This window comes from Lepidochelys kempii, chromosome 5, assembly GCF_965140265.1.
Source record: "Lepidochelys kempii isolate rLepKem1 chromosome 5, rLepKem1.hap2, whole genome shotgun sequence".
NCBI lineage: Eukaryota > Metazoa > Chordata > Testudines > Cheloniidae > Lepidochelys > Lepidochelys kempii.
In genome coordinates this window covers 116,262,931-116,278,491 of record NC_133260.1, presented here as the reverse complement: position 1 = coordinate 116,278,491, position 15,561 = coordinate 116,262,931, and positions in this window count along the sequence as shown.

Here is a 15,561-nt window from a genome sequence, read left to right as displayed (position 1 = left end):
CACAATTCACCATAAGGGAGACATTTCCTGATTTATTACTTGAAAGGCTGCCATATCTCTTCATCATTTGGAGGGGAACTTTTTTTAATTTGGGTAGATAAGATCTCAGGCAGCCTGAAAGATATTTCAGCCTAAGAATGAAATATCAGAATGGGAAACCTGACATCTGAATGTCACAAGAGCAATCTTTCCACACGCTCAGGAAAAAAAAAAAATTTGCTAAAATGGAGCCAGGCCTTTCAGTATTCTGCTATGCTTTCAAAGACAGAACTAGGAAAGCAATGCATAAAATAACAGTAGATATTATGCTTCCTTCTATACACCCGTATGCTGTATGACACAATCAGATTGCAAAATGAGTTTAGAGTCCTAATGCTGCAAAAGCATGCCTTCCATTACCATTAATAGGAGTTACACATGCTTGTTGAGGGTGGGGAAAAATATATTCCTATGCTATTTAGTTCTGAGTTACTGTAGATATTTTGTACCAGTGGTGTGACGGAATCAGTTACAAGAAATCTGATACCATGGTGGTGGGGGGACGGTCTAGTGAGCTAGCTAGATAATGGGTAGTCTGCACCTCTGCTGAACTCAGAAGACTAGTTTTCATTAGGAGTACCTGCCTGAGATACGGCCCAGAGAGCGCTATAGAATATACGTTAATCTCTATCTCTGATTGCTGAATAACTCTGCAAAAAATCCACATGAAACCTATTTTTCAGTGAGTGAAAAAACCCAGGCATTTCAGAGGAGTTCAGAGTTTGCTGGGAAAAAAAACCCCTTAAAATATCTCTTATGACTTGTATATAGAAGATATCTTTGGAAAGTAGCTAACTAGGATGAATAATGAGCGCTTCCATTAACATATTTTACAAATACATCAATATTATGGTTCAGCATGTCCTTGTTCCTGTTCAAAATTAGTAATGACAGATACTAAGACCCTATTAATATTTTAATAGGCTGATAGGCACAGCCAAGCATGCAGCAAAGAATAATATAAATCAGTAGCCAGGTTTATAAACCTTAGTGGGGGTGATCCTGGGGAGAATGAGATGTATATAAAAAGAATGTGTGGGTCTAAGTCAAAGACCTAAACTTAATTCTCTCCCTAAAACTTCAGAGGTATAAGAATACGGTTTCAAATCTCCCATCTGGCTTCTCTCTATAAAATGCATAGAACCATAGCCCTGGATCCAAATACTCCTGAACTCAGTTGCATAGGAAGAGTTTGAAATTCAGGTCCCAATTTTGTGGTACAGGGTCCATCTCTTCCCCTTCTCCTACATTTGTGACCTTGGGAGATACCAGCAGGCGTGCCATAACAATTTATATAGTGGGGGTGCTGAGAGCCATGGAACCAAACTGTAAACCCTATATATGATGGAAACCACTGCAAGCCAGCACTCCTAGTTCCAGCACCTCTGGATCCTAGTGTATTTCAAAGTTCACTTGCTCCTCAATATCTTTGTGCCCATATTCTAGACTTGTGTTGAAATGGAAAATACTACAAAAATGTACAAAAACGTTCATTCCAATTTTGAACATACTTACTTTGACTCTGATTGTCCCTGTTGCATTCACCTTATGCAAAAGCCTCTAGAGAACCAGAAATGTTCATAGAAATGGAGATGTTCAAGTGAGTTTTGAAGAATATTTGCAGAGGGCATGTCATAAATATAAAGGGAAGGGTAAACCCCTTTGAAATCCCTCCTGGCCAGGGGAAAGCTCCTCTCACCTGTAAAGGGTTAAGAAGCTAAAGGTAACCTTGCTGGCACCTGACCAAAATGACCAATGAGGAGACAAGATACTTTCAAAAGCTGGGAGGAGGGAGAGAAACAAAGGGTCTGTGTCTGTCTGTATGCTGCTCTTGCCAGGGACAGAACAGGAATGGAGTCTTAGAACTTTTAGTAAGTAATCTAGCTAGGTATGTGTTAGATTATGATTTCTTTAAATGGCTGAGAAAAGAATTGTGCTGAATAGAATAACTATTTCTGTCTGTGTATCTTTTTTGTAACTTAAGGTTTTGCCTAGAGGGGTTCTCTATGTTTTTGAATCTAATTACCCTGTAAGATATCTACCATCCTGATTTTACAGGGGGGATTTCTTTATTTCTATTTACTTCTATTTTTTATTAAGTCTTCTTGTAAAAAACTGAATGCTTTTTCATTGTTCTCAGATCCAAGGGTTTGGGTCTGTGGTCAACTATGCAAATTGGTGAGGCTTTTATTCCAACATTTCCCAGGAAAGGGGGGGGTGCAAGTGTTGGGAGGATTGTTCATTGTTCTTAAGATCCAAGGGTCTGGGTCTGTAGTCACCTAGGCAAACTGGTGAGGCTTTTTACCAAACCTTGTCCAGGAAGTGGGGTGCAGGGTTTTGGGAAGTATTTTGGGGGGAAAGATGCATCCAAACAGCTCTTCCCCAGTAACCAGTATTAGTTTGGTGGTGGTAGCGGCCAGTCCAAGGACAACGGGGGGAATATTTTGTACCTTGGGGAAGTTTTGACCTAAGCTGGTAAAGATAAGCTTAGGAGGTTTTTTCATGCAGGTCCCCACATCTGTACCCTAGAGTTCAGAGTGGGGGAGGAACCGTGACAGGGCAAATTTTGAGATCATCAGTGAGAGTACTGGTGCCAAAAACCTGATTCAGAGTGTTTGTGCTTACTCAGTAAGGGAAGAGAAACCTGCTATGTGATCTACAAGTCTAATGCACAGCTTGAATTTTCAATATAAAATGTCCATGATTAGCTGCTTGTGAAGGATGTAAAGGTTGAAAATTTACTTGCCAAAATATTTTTGCAGAAACTTCAAATAATAAAGGATTTGAAAAAATCAGAAGGATAATTCAGGAACAAAAGAGGCAAAATTAATTATTCACTGTGAACGACTCAGTTCTGTTGAGAAGCTATCACTCATACTTGAAGGGGCTGGGTCATGATTGACCTTACGAATGAAACCGTGGCTGTACCTACTCTGTGTATCTTCTAACACCTCTGTAAGTGGTTTCCCGGAATTGACATTTCCATGTCAGATGAACAAAAATATGTATTCTATAATGAATCTCAGAAAACTGAGATGTTAGCTATAGTGTATTTCATTGGGCTGTTGTATTTTGGGGGTCACGCTTTTAAAGCAATCTTAACATCTCTAATATTGGGTGCTTCAAAACTCAGATGTGCAGATGTAAATGGAGCAGTTAGCCTAGTTGCATGGAGATACTTTGCTTGTGGGGTATCATTAGAGTTTTGGAGCATTCTAAAATGTTATGGGCATCCTAAAATGTGGTCTCTAAAATTGGGTGCCCAAAAAAGAAACTAGAGGCTGATTTAGAAAATTTGGTCTATTAAGTTTTTCACTTAGACAGCTGTTATAGATCATGCCCGTGCAAGTGTATAGAATGGTTTGATGTAACCCACATGGGCACTTAACTCCCAACAATGTATTGCCTTAGTTCTCCAGTATTTTGGATACAAAATTTAAAATGATGGAGACTGACACAGGACAGAGCAGATTAAGCAGCCACAAAAACCCAGGCCACCCAAACAAACCAGTAACTAGTGTTGAGGACAGGAGCTTTCCATTAGTTCCCATTGTGATGAGTGGACACCTGTCCAAAACCCACCGGCACAGCTGGCGTTAACTACCAGTTATGTTAAAAGGAGGACTTGTGGCACCTTAGAGACGAACCAATAATTGAGGATAAGCTACAGCTCACTTCATCGGATGCATAATGTGGAAAGTGTAGAAGATCTTTTTATATACACACAAAGCATGAAAAAATATCTCCTCCCACCCCACTCTCCTGCTGGTAATAGCTTATCTAAAGTGACCACTCTCCTTACAACATGTATGATAATCAAGGTGGGCCATTTCTAGCACAAATCCAGGGTTTAACAAGAAGGTCTGGGGTGGGGGGGTAGGAAAAAACAAGGGGAAATAGGTTACCTTGCATAATGACTTAGCCACTCCCAGTCTCTATTCAAGCCCAAGTTAATTGTATCCAATTTGCAAATGAATTCCAATTCAACAGTCTCTCGCTGGAGTCTGGATTTAAAGTTTTTTTGTTGTAATATAGCAACTTTCATGTCTGTAATCGCGTGACCAGAGAGATTGAAGTGTTCTCCGACTGGTTTATGAATGTTATAATTCTTGACATCTGATTTGTGTCCATTTATTCTTTTATGTAGAGGCTGTCCAGTTTGACCAATGTACATGGCAGAGGGGCATTGCTGGCACATGATGGCATATATCACATTGGTGGATGTGCAGGTGAACGAGCCTCTGATAGTGTGGCTGATGTGATTAGGCCCTGTGATGGTGTCCCCTGAATAGATATGTGGGCACAGTTGGCAACGGGCTTGGTTGCAAGGATAGGTTCCTGGGTTAGTGGTTCTTTTGTGTGGTATGTGGTTGCTGGTGAGTATTTGCTTCAGGTTGGGGGGCTGTCTGTAGGCAAGGACTGGCCTGTCTCCCAAGATTTGTGAGAGTGTTGGGTCATCCTTCAGGATAGGTTGTAGATCCTTAATAATGCGTTGGAGGGGTTTTAGTTGGGGGCTGAATGTGACAGCTAGTGGCGTTCTGTTATTTTCTTTGTTAGGCCTGTCCTGTAGTAGGTGACTTCTGGGAACTCTTCTGGCAGGAGAGTGGGGTGGGAGGAGGTATTTTTTTCCTGCTTTGTGTGTATATAAAAAGATCTTCTACACTTTCCACAGTATGCATCCGATGAAGTGAGCTGTAGCTCACGAAAGCTTATGCTCAAATAAATTGGTTAGTCTCTAAGGTGCCACAAGTACTCCTTTTCTTTTTGCGAATACAGACTAACATGGCTGTTACTCCGACAACATAACTGGTTGTCAATGTCCGCAGAGAAGCTAAGGATTGAGGATCATGGAGACTAAATTACTGCTTCTTTCTTAGAGTGGTCCAGCCAGTTCAGGGTTTCCTTACTCTGGTGGGGAAGCTGCATTGTCATTGCTTGCTCATAAAGAAAGGACTCCAGGGGGCAGGGAGAGCAGTCCTACAAAGGATTGAACTCCTACCGAGAGATTTAGAACATCCTCCACTCCCATTGACTTTAACAGATGATGAAGGTGCCCAAAACCTGACAGGTTCAGCCCCTTAGTATGCAGAGGCCCATTCCTGTTCTCAATGCAGTCTGATTTCAGTGGAGTTACTACTAATTTGCACTTAGAGGAAAAAGAAGCCCAAAGTTTTTTTTGCCAGTGAATTCAGTGGAGGCAAGAAAGGGGCCCTGATTGTGTCAATCTGGCACAACCACTAAGAGCCAGATTTACAGAAAAACTCAGCTCTCAGTTAGGCACCAAAATAGATGATCAGAATCTCTAATCTCAGGATGGTGGGTGCTGAGCACTTCCAAAACTTTAGCCATAAGTGTCATAATAGGAGCTTCAGGGAGCTGAACACTCCTGAAAATTTGGCCCTGATTTCTGGATGCTGAGCAATCTAGAAAAAACTGGCCCTAGCTTTACAAGCCCTTTTTGTATTTTTTTGAAAGCTCTTCTTTTTAAAACTCCAGCCATTTTAACTCTCGGATGCCGTGTTTGAAACACAGAGGGGAAGAGAGACACTTTTAATGAAAAAGGAAAAAAAATGGATAATATGAACAATGAATCAAATATATTCAACAGACGAATCTATTACTTGCATATAACAAGAACAACGTGACTGAATCTTAATGATTTTTATTAAGAGATTCAACAGAGCTAAAAAAAATTAAATATCTTAATATTAAAAATGATTTTGGATCTAATATGTAATCTCTTAACTGAAGAAAAAAACAAGAGAGATGTGCATTTTTCTTCCTTAAAATTTCAAGATAAATGGAGATTGAGAAAGCATTCAGATAAATCACAGTCCTGAATGGGTTTCCAAATAAGGTCTATTATTAATCAAATGCAAGGGAGTTGTTTTTTGTTTCTGATAGTTTGAAGCGGGAGACTGACGAGGAGACTACCACTTGTTCTATGTTGTTTGAATAACATAAAATGCCTGACTTGTCACTACTGGTTTGTTGTTCCATAAGGAAAACTGTGTTCATTATTTAGTATTAGCAGCCCGTTCTTATTGTGTAGCTCGCTGACGTCGTGAGTTCTCTCATTTTAAAAAAATGAATACAAGCTATGAAGTTCAACCCAGGGCCTGGTCCAGAGTTCACTGAAGAAGTGTGTGTGTGTTTTTTTTTTTTTTTTTTTTTTTAAAATCAAGCCCTAAGAATTGGGTTCCCTCACTTGAAATCATTCTATCTATCTTCCTTCTAATCCATAACAACATACACTTCCTGGCCAGGTCCTCCGCAACAACTGCTTGCCTTACTCTACATATGAGTGCGCCCATAGACAGCACCGATGGAGTCGAAGTACCTAGCCAAGTTGTGTGCATTTGTGGGTTGGAATGAACAACTGAATTGTCTTTCATCTTTGAAGGACTGATTTTTTTCTTTCTTTCTCACAAAGCACATCCCTGACTCTAGCCAGCTTAAACAGGAGACAGGCCCTGGCATGGGATGCAGCATCAATTTGGTGACATGACATACCCTGCCTACACTCCTTTGTAGACCAATCACTTTGTTTTTAATTTTAAAAGGTTAGTTCTTATTTGGTGCAAAGATTATCTTCTGAATGTAACTGCAGAGCCTTATGGAGCCCCTGGTTGACCAGTTGTATATACTGCCATCCTTGCTAGTCACAGCTGTGCCCTTGGTTACTTTTTCCCAAATCCCTTCCAACATGTAAATAGCAATTGCCCTCACTGAGTTTATGGCAAGTTTGATCTTTGATCCCTTTTAAAAATTATCTGGGTGCAATGAAAGCCTCTGAATGTTCTTAAGGTGTGAGAACACCTCTTTGTTTTGGGTCTAGGACAACTAGTGGAAGGATGGTCCAGTGGTTAGGGTACTAGCATGGGATTTGTGAGACCTAAGTTCAATTCCCTGCTTCCTGTCAGACATTCGTGTGAGACCTCAGAGAAGTCATTTATGCCCAGATTTTGAAAGGTATTTTTGTGGTGGTCTGCCCCACGCTGAAATTCAAGCACCTAAATGTCTTTTTATGGCTGGAAGTTGAAGCTAGACAAATTCAGACTGGAAATAGCCATGCATTTTTACCAGTGAGAAAATAAAAAGGTGACACACTCTTCTTTTAGTAGTTTACTCTGATTTTTATTAATGGTATTGCTTTGTGGGGGAAAACCTCAGTGAGTTCCACCTTCATGTCCTCTGCTACTGTTGGCACATGGTGGAGGTCAAAGTCTATTGTTATCAGTGTAAATTGGGAGTAATCCCATTGGCGCAGCGGAGTTACTCCCATTTTATGCTGGTATAACTGAGAGCAGAATCTGGCTTTGCGTCTTTTAAGTAATGAAATTGATTTTCCTCATCTTGACTCATGTGGAGAAGGTCACTGTTCTCTGTGGCACGGGAATCTTAATGAATGAGCCAAACAACAAGAGGGTCAAGGAAACTTTTACTTGCATGCACTTCTTTGCACAGTGCTAAAAGTGCTTAGTTTTTGTGAGCCTGTCATTAAAAGTGCTGTGTTTTTGTTACAGTGCAGGAGGTAGTTTTGTTTGCAGTTCTCTTCTGGGGATCGAGAGTGGAAACATTTCTATTGGGAATTAGAATCATAGAGGTTTAAAAATGGAAAGCCCTTTTGGGTCCAGTTGCCAGAGGCAGTCTGTGGTTTTGCAGTTCAAAGCGGAAGCGAATATTCGTATGTCTAAATATTAGTTATCTCTCCATTTGCACTCAAAAGAAGTTAGGTCTGTATGCTAATAATTACACCTGCAAATTGTGAGTGGTCAAAAAAAAAAAAGTTCAGTTTTCAGGTGCAAAAGTTTAGCCTTCTTTTTTGTGGGTATGTTAAGACCAGGGTGGAAATTCAACTTGTTAGGCCATCTAGTTCAACCATCTGCTAATGCAGGAGTGTTCTGTGCTACGCATTTTCTAGTACTGCGTTCAGTGCAGTTTTAAGTGCTACAAATTGTGTGCCTTCCACCCCTGTCTTTGGGAGATTGTTCTATTGTCTAACACCGCACTTCCCAAACTTATGAAAGTTGAGCCTCCTTTCAGAAAAATGAAGCCATTAGAGTCCTCTCCCTCAACTCCACCATGTGTTAAAAAGGCAGTTTGGCCTTTATATATACATATGTATATGTTTACTATGCCCCACATTTTCAAAAATGCTGGTCTAACAGATCTCTCTGGGGCATGGATTATCTTTTTGTTCTGTTTGTACAGTGCCTCGCACAATGGAGTTCTGGTCCATGACTGGGGCTTCTAGGCACTACCATAATACAATTAATAAACAATCGCACTGTCAGCAAGATTTAGCCAAAATGTTAGTTAACTTCTACTTATTACTGCCTGTTCTACTCCCTCCGTGCTGCCCTCCAAAAGTCTTCTCTATCCTTGGTATTTATACTTTTCAAATATTTGTAGAGGTCTAGCCATAGTGTTGTTATAAAATCTTTCCACCCCATTCAATCCCCCTCAATCAATGTTTCTTCTGCCCTTTTGAAGTCAAATTAGAGGAATATATCTTAATGGTACTGAGGTGGTAAGATCCGAATGCAGTATTGCATGTGGTCTCTCATCAAAGCTATATAGGGCTAGGTTGTGCAACCTACTGATGAGTAATTACTCGTTTGAGTGGCAACAGCAGGGCTATTGGACCATAGTCTAACATACCTGTCCCATTTAGAACACTTAAAGAAAAAAGATCACCTTCCGCACTGCCTTGATCCAGAAGTAGCTAACAATAACCTCCTGGAGAACAGAGGCAAATCTGATTACAAATCTCAGTCCCAGGTGCTGGTATTCACTGCAGTGAAATGTTGTGTAGCAATCTGGGGCAGAAGTTGGTATATGAGCTCATTGATTCGGAGCTGAATACAGACACCCGTATCATTTAATGGATTCCTTAGCCACATACACATCTAATTTATATATGTTGGCTCATCTAGCTCCCCCAAAACTTCAAGATGCCATCACCCTTAAAACTTCAGGGAAAATGACAGATGAGAACAACCTGCTGCACACTGGGCTGACAATGGTTCTAATGGGTGCCAATATGCAATGCACGCTTCCCACAAGAACTGCCCCCCTCCAGAAGAAAACATATACGCCCGCTGTTCCTGCTGACTTGCTATGACTGACTTCAGGACATCTGGTGTGGCAGCTTTCATGCGTTCATTTTAAGTGTCCGTTTTGGATGAACAATGGCATATCCGGGTCAACAGCTATGTCCTTACAGAGTGGCAGCAACTCTGGGATAGACACATGATGATGATGTTCAGAAGCCCTAACTTACGCATACCTGTTTGCAACCTGAGACGCGGATTCTGGACTAGGCTTAACAGGCTGCTGACTGGAACAGCCAGAGGGGCTTTTACAACAGAGAAATTTGGCTTAGCCAATCTTCCGAGCAACTGTGGAGCTGCAATACAGACTTAAACTGTGGTAGAGGAGTGCACAATTAGATTGGAGGACGGACTGCAGCGCCTTACTACCCCTGATGTTCGGCCATCTAACTGCTGCATCAATCTAGATATCAACTTGTGACACATAGGAGAGGAGAAGAACTCCATGAGTGGTCCCACTGAAGTTGGAAATATTCATGTGACTAGCTGATTGTCTCCAGGAGACAAAGATTAGTCTTTAATTAAAAATGGTCATGTGATGAAACCTCCAGGAATATGTCCAACCAAAACTGGCAACCCTACTAGCTGCTTACCATTGTAAGTAGGAGTTCATAATCTCACCCAGGGAGGTGTCCATCTCCCTGCTTCACAATACCTGTGTCTCCAGCCCAGTTTTTTTTTTTTTTTTTTTTGGTAACAAATCAGTCTGCTAACTGGTCTCTACTTTGATGTTTGTTCCAGAGCTATCCCTTCCATTCATTTATTAGCTAGATTCTGCAGGTGAACAGTACCACACTTCATGAGTAGCCCTATTGCTTTTAAATGGGGTTGTTCATGCAGTGAAGAACTAATAAGAAGGGGAGCAGAATCTGGGCCTGAAAGAGTATCTGTTTTGGATGATTTTTCCACAGTTGTGTTGTGCATTTTCCCAAGTCGATATTCTATTATTTCTTGCCCAAGGCGTTAAATACTGAAGTCTCTACTCAGTTTTATCCAGTACTTACTACATGTGAATATAAACCATAGGCCAGTTTCTCTAGCCTTCACTCACACAGAATAGTACTTTACTCCATGAGTAATCCCATTACAATCAATGGGACCACTTGTGGAGTGAAGTATTGGTGTGGGGGTGGGAATAAAGGCTATTAACAATAGAGATGTGCTATAGCATTAGATGGTTGTCTGGGATGACTTGCTTTTGCCTTGCTTTTACATAGATGGACACCTTCTCAGTAGGTGTAAATTGGCATAGTTGTATGGACTTAAATGGAGTTATGCCTTTCACGCTAGCTGTGGTGCTGGTCCGTTGTTTCTAGAAGCTCTTTGGATCAAATGAAGCTGATCAGCAGTCCCTTGAGTCCGTCTTTTATATAAACCATGGTGAAACATGACTGTACTCATACTGCCTGCTATAAAGCTTTCCTTGGGAGTTTAGTTGTTAAAAGCAGTCGCTCTGATCTTGTTTTGGCCATTATTTGTATCTCTTCATTCCAGGTGACAGAATCATTTTTTTAAATGTACATGCCATGGTTGCGTGAAGAACAGTGAAAGACCTTAATAAATTATAGGTGGATTTATAGGTTCTGCTCAGGGCCATGGTAGCAGGGCTGAATTGAAAAGACAAGCACAATTCCCCTTCAGATAGGAGAGCTCCATTGGCTTTATATTTAAAAAAGGTGGGGGTGGGGTGAGGGGAGGAAGAGTGAAGGGGAAAAAAAAAAGTTGGGTCCATTTTCAATTGCAGTCCAATTTCAAGGTGATAGCCCTGCACCTGCATTACAGTTTGTTTCCCTCTGTTACATGAAGGCTTTTAATCAGTCGAAGGAACAGAAGTGTGTGGGTAGGGGTGTGTGTGTGAAGGACCTGATCCAAAACTTATTGAAGTCCATGGAAACACTCCAGTGAATTCAATGGACTTTGAGTAGTTTTGGGTCGAATCCAATCTCCGAGAAGAGTAAGTTCTATAGGTTTCGGAGAATGTGGTGCCTGAACTACTGGTGCACGGATAGTTGGCATCCTGGCCCTATTGCTCATCCTGGCCCTGCAATGGATCAAATATGGAGGGCAGAAAAATTATTCCTTGTTCGTGCAGTAGCTGATAAAGTGAATGTTCAGAGGAGGTGTTATGGTCGGCCTAAGCACCAGAACACCAGTGTTTTGGTGGGGGTGGTGTGGTGGGGTGGGAGGAGAGGAAGATGGACCACATGAGCACAGTGACACCAGCAATCAACCCTAGCTTTAAGGCTTGGTTGTGCTTCTGTTGGATGCCTCTGTAATGGCAGCACCGCTGTTCAGCACCAGTCTTACAGCTGATGTGTTCGGTGAACATAGGGTTGCCATTTTCTAATTGCACAAAACCAAACATCCTTACCCCACCCCCTTCCCAAGGCCCTGTCCCCCTGCTCTTCTCTGAGGCCCTGCCCCCACCCACTCCATTCCCCCTCCCTCTGTTGCTCACTCTCCCCCATCCTCACTTAAACTTTCACTGGGCTGGTGCAGGAGGGGATGAGGGCTCTGGGCTGGGGTTGGGGATGAGGGGTTTGGTAAGCAGGGGGGTGGCCTGGGTCAGGGCTGGGGGAAGAGGTTGGGGTACAGGAGGGGGTTCTGGCAGGGGGCTGAGGTGGGGGTTTGGGCTTCAGCCGGGCGGGGCTTACCACAGGTGGCTCCTGGTTGGCTGCACAGCAGGGCTAAGGCAGGCTCCCTGCCCGCCCTGGCTCTGTGCAGCTCTTGGAAGCGGCCAGCATGTCCAGCCCCTAGGAAGAGGCACAGCTAGGTGGCTCTGCACAGTGCACGCTGCCCGCACCTGCAGCACTGCCCCCACAGCTCCTGGCCAATGGGAGCTGCGGAGCTGGTGCTCGGGGCAGGGGCAGTGTGTGGAGCTTCACTTGCCTTCGCCCCACTGCACCGCCGACCAAACTTTTAATGGCGTGGTCAGCAGTGCTGACTGGAGCCACCAGGGTCCCTTCTTGACCGGACATTCCGGTTGAAAACCGGATGCCTGGAACCCTAGGTGAACATGCAGGGAGAGTGATTCTGGCCAGGGTGTAGCACCCAGAAGGTGGCTCCTCCCACATCACAGTGTGTGCTCGTTCTATGCTAGTGGTTTGGCTCAGTGCTGTATCTGAAGAATGTGTGCCAGTCCATATGTAAGCCAAATGAATAGAAGCACCACAGTGTTAGAAGTTACCATCTGTAAGGAGCCCTAGTCCTTTCCCTGCTATCAAAATAACCAGATATCCTGGCTTCAGTGGGGACTTCTGACATTTAAATGAATCATCTGTCTGACCCTTGTTGCTATGTCCTAGCTCTGTTGCCTCTGAGATGCAGGAGGTCACAGGGTGGCAGTTCCAATTCCAAAGTACTAAAGGAGAGCAAAAGAAATGTAAAGGTTCGTAAGCTTTTGCGGGCAGGAACTGCTTCGTTCTTCATAAAAAGAAAAGGAGGACTTGTGGCACCTTAGAGACTAACCAATTTATTTGAGCATAAGCTTTCGTGAGCTACAGCTCACTTCATCGGATGCATACTGTGGAAAGTGTAGAAGATCTTTTTATATACACACAAAGCAGGAAAAAATACCTCCTCCCACCCCACTCTCCTGTTGGTAATAGCTTATCTAAAGTGATCACTCTCCTTACAATGTGTATGATAATCAGGTTGGGCCATTTCCAGCACAAATCCAGGGTTTAACAAGAACGTCTGGGGGGCGGGGGAGGGGTAGGAAAAAACAAGGGGAAATAGGTTACCTTGCATAATGACTTAGCCACTCCCAGTCTCTATTCAAGCCTAAGTTAATTGTATCAAATCGTTCTTCATGTCTACATGGTGCTTGGCACAACAGCACTGCTCTTTGTTTGAGGCTGTTGGTCTTCTTGTAATACAAATATCAACTATAAGGAAAAAGGGCAAAGCTGTGTATCGCCATGGGAGGCTTGTGATCATTATAGGGTGTGTTGTGGAGGAGGTGGGAACACTTGACTGTCCTGATCATTGTGAAGTTGTATTAAGGTTCCTAAGACATTTCCTTTTGAAACCGTCTTTGCTATGAATGTCCTACCCAAAAACCATGCAGAGGTCACCAGTGAGCAGTGGGAAATGCTAATATTCCCTTTGCCAAACATCTCTCAAATTGACCATTAATGGAAAATGTATTTTGCACCATAGAGCAAATTGAATTGCATTAGAATGCTGCACTTTAACTGGAGTAGTGAATTAGATGAGAGAGATCATTTGGGGTGCATTTCCTACTGGGTATAATACCCAATTTATTTTCATTTACGTTAATTTCTTTACATGAGTGACTGACTGCAAGATGCATTAAACTGTTAAATGCTGACAATTCCCAGTTGCTAGATGCAAAAATAGAAATGTTTAATGAAATATGTATATATACCCCACTGACCTGGATGATATTGGTGTGCAAAATAATAGGATTGTGTTAATTGGCCATGCCATTGGATTTTGTAGGGTACAGCAAATGTTCAAAGGGTCCTCTTGGAATGGCAAAACAAATACATTTAAACAAGATTCAATAGGGTGATGTGGTGATGACCCATTGAGTGAAATACTAGGAAACGAAAACCTACACCTGGGGACTGAAGGAGGAAAAAGCAGCTTCTGCTTTGATTGTGAATCATCTCCCAGCCAAGTTAGTGAAAGGTAACGTTCTTTTTAATTTATGCATCTCATTGCAATATCAATTATATCTGCCCAATATCTGTCCTACCTAGCTTGCCTATTAGTGGGGGAAGCAGCTAGGGAGCAGCGTGCTGTGGTAATATTGAATAAGCAGGTGATGAGCTCTGGGCAATGCAGATTTAATTCTGAACCTGCCATCTCCTAGAACTGGAGACTGTCACAGTCTGCCTTTTAAACTAGAGATGAGGTAAGAGCTAAATCTAAATCCAAGAGTCTCTAAAATTCAGGAGGAGGGTTGGATTTGGTTCAAGATGATCACTACTTAACACAAATAGTAAGGGTTGATCGAAACTGGTTAATTGATCCAACTTCTACACTAGCCTTATTTGCACTTAGCCTTACTTATAATATAGTATCTGGCCCAAAGGATTTTTATTGCTGATGTAAATCCAGAAATCTCCATTGATTTTAGTTGAAGTTACTCTTGATTTATTTCTGTGTAAATAAGAATGGGATCATTCTGATCCTTGTTTAATGCATTTTTATGAAGCTAACCTAAATATAAAATTGACTTTGTCACCTAAAAATACAATTGCATCATACAAACTGTTGGAAATTCTTAAAGTTGGAAGCTATGCAGAATGCAGTGCCCACTGATATAATTTAAAAGGTGTCTTCAAATGGTGCTTAATTTGGGAGTAAAGTTTAGAGGAGCTAAATTCTTTCTGTTTAAAAAAAAATGGTATTTCCAATATTTACAAGTTGTGAATTTTATTATTTTTCTTTAGCAAAGCCAGTTATAATTTTTTAAAATTTAACAGACAAATTTTCCTTTGTGTAACACTTAGTGATTTAACTCACCCCTTTGTCATGTTGGGCCAGATCTTCAGCTGGTGTAAATAGGCATAGCATTATTGGACAACAATGGAATCAGCTGCTTTAACACCTGTTATGGATCTGAACCATTCTATATTTTCCTTTACTGTAAAAGGCTGGAATTATTATTACTTTAGCTACAGAAATGCCACAGGTTATTAAACTAACACCAGACATGAATATAATCAGACCTCCTATATAATTAATGAGCTCTGTCTTAATGTGATAGCTTCTAGGTGTAAGTCTTGCACCTATAATGATCTTCTAACCTAATAGCACTGGGAATAACAAATTGGCATGGCACTTTTCTTATGTGACTGGGGTATACCTATAGGGTTATATTTTACCACACAAATATATAAAAATACAACAGAATGTAACATTTTAGAATGAGAAAAGCACAGCCTTCCTTTATAATAAAGCTGGTGTTGTTTATGCTGCTTCCGCAGATACCTGCTATTCAAGACTTTTAAAATGATTGTTACTTAATGTCACACACCTTGACATTCGCAAACATTTATTTCCAGGATGCAAACACTTAGCTTGGTTCTTTTGGATAATACTGAGGTGAGCTAAGCTCTGTAGGTTAAATTCTGACCTGGCTTATCTCCTTGCAGTTGAGTTGGTTTCAGTCCATGGACTTGAAGTCCATGATCTTGGATTTTTTTTTTTTATTGGCCTCTAAGTCGATGCTTTTTACTTGATTTTTTTTTAAATTTTGGTTAAGGCTCCAGACTGGGACTCGGGAGAACTGGGTTCAATTCCTGGTTCTACCACAGATTTTGTGTGTGTGTCCTTGGGCAAATCTCACAAGGCCTGATCCAGCTCCCATTGATGTCAATGACATGAACTCCCACTGGCCTCTCTATATATCGGGATCAAAACTTTCGGGCCC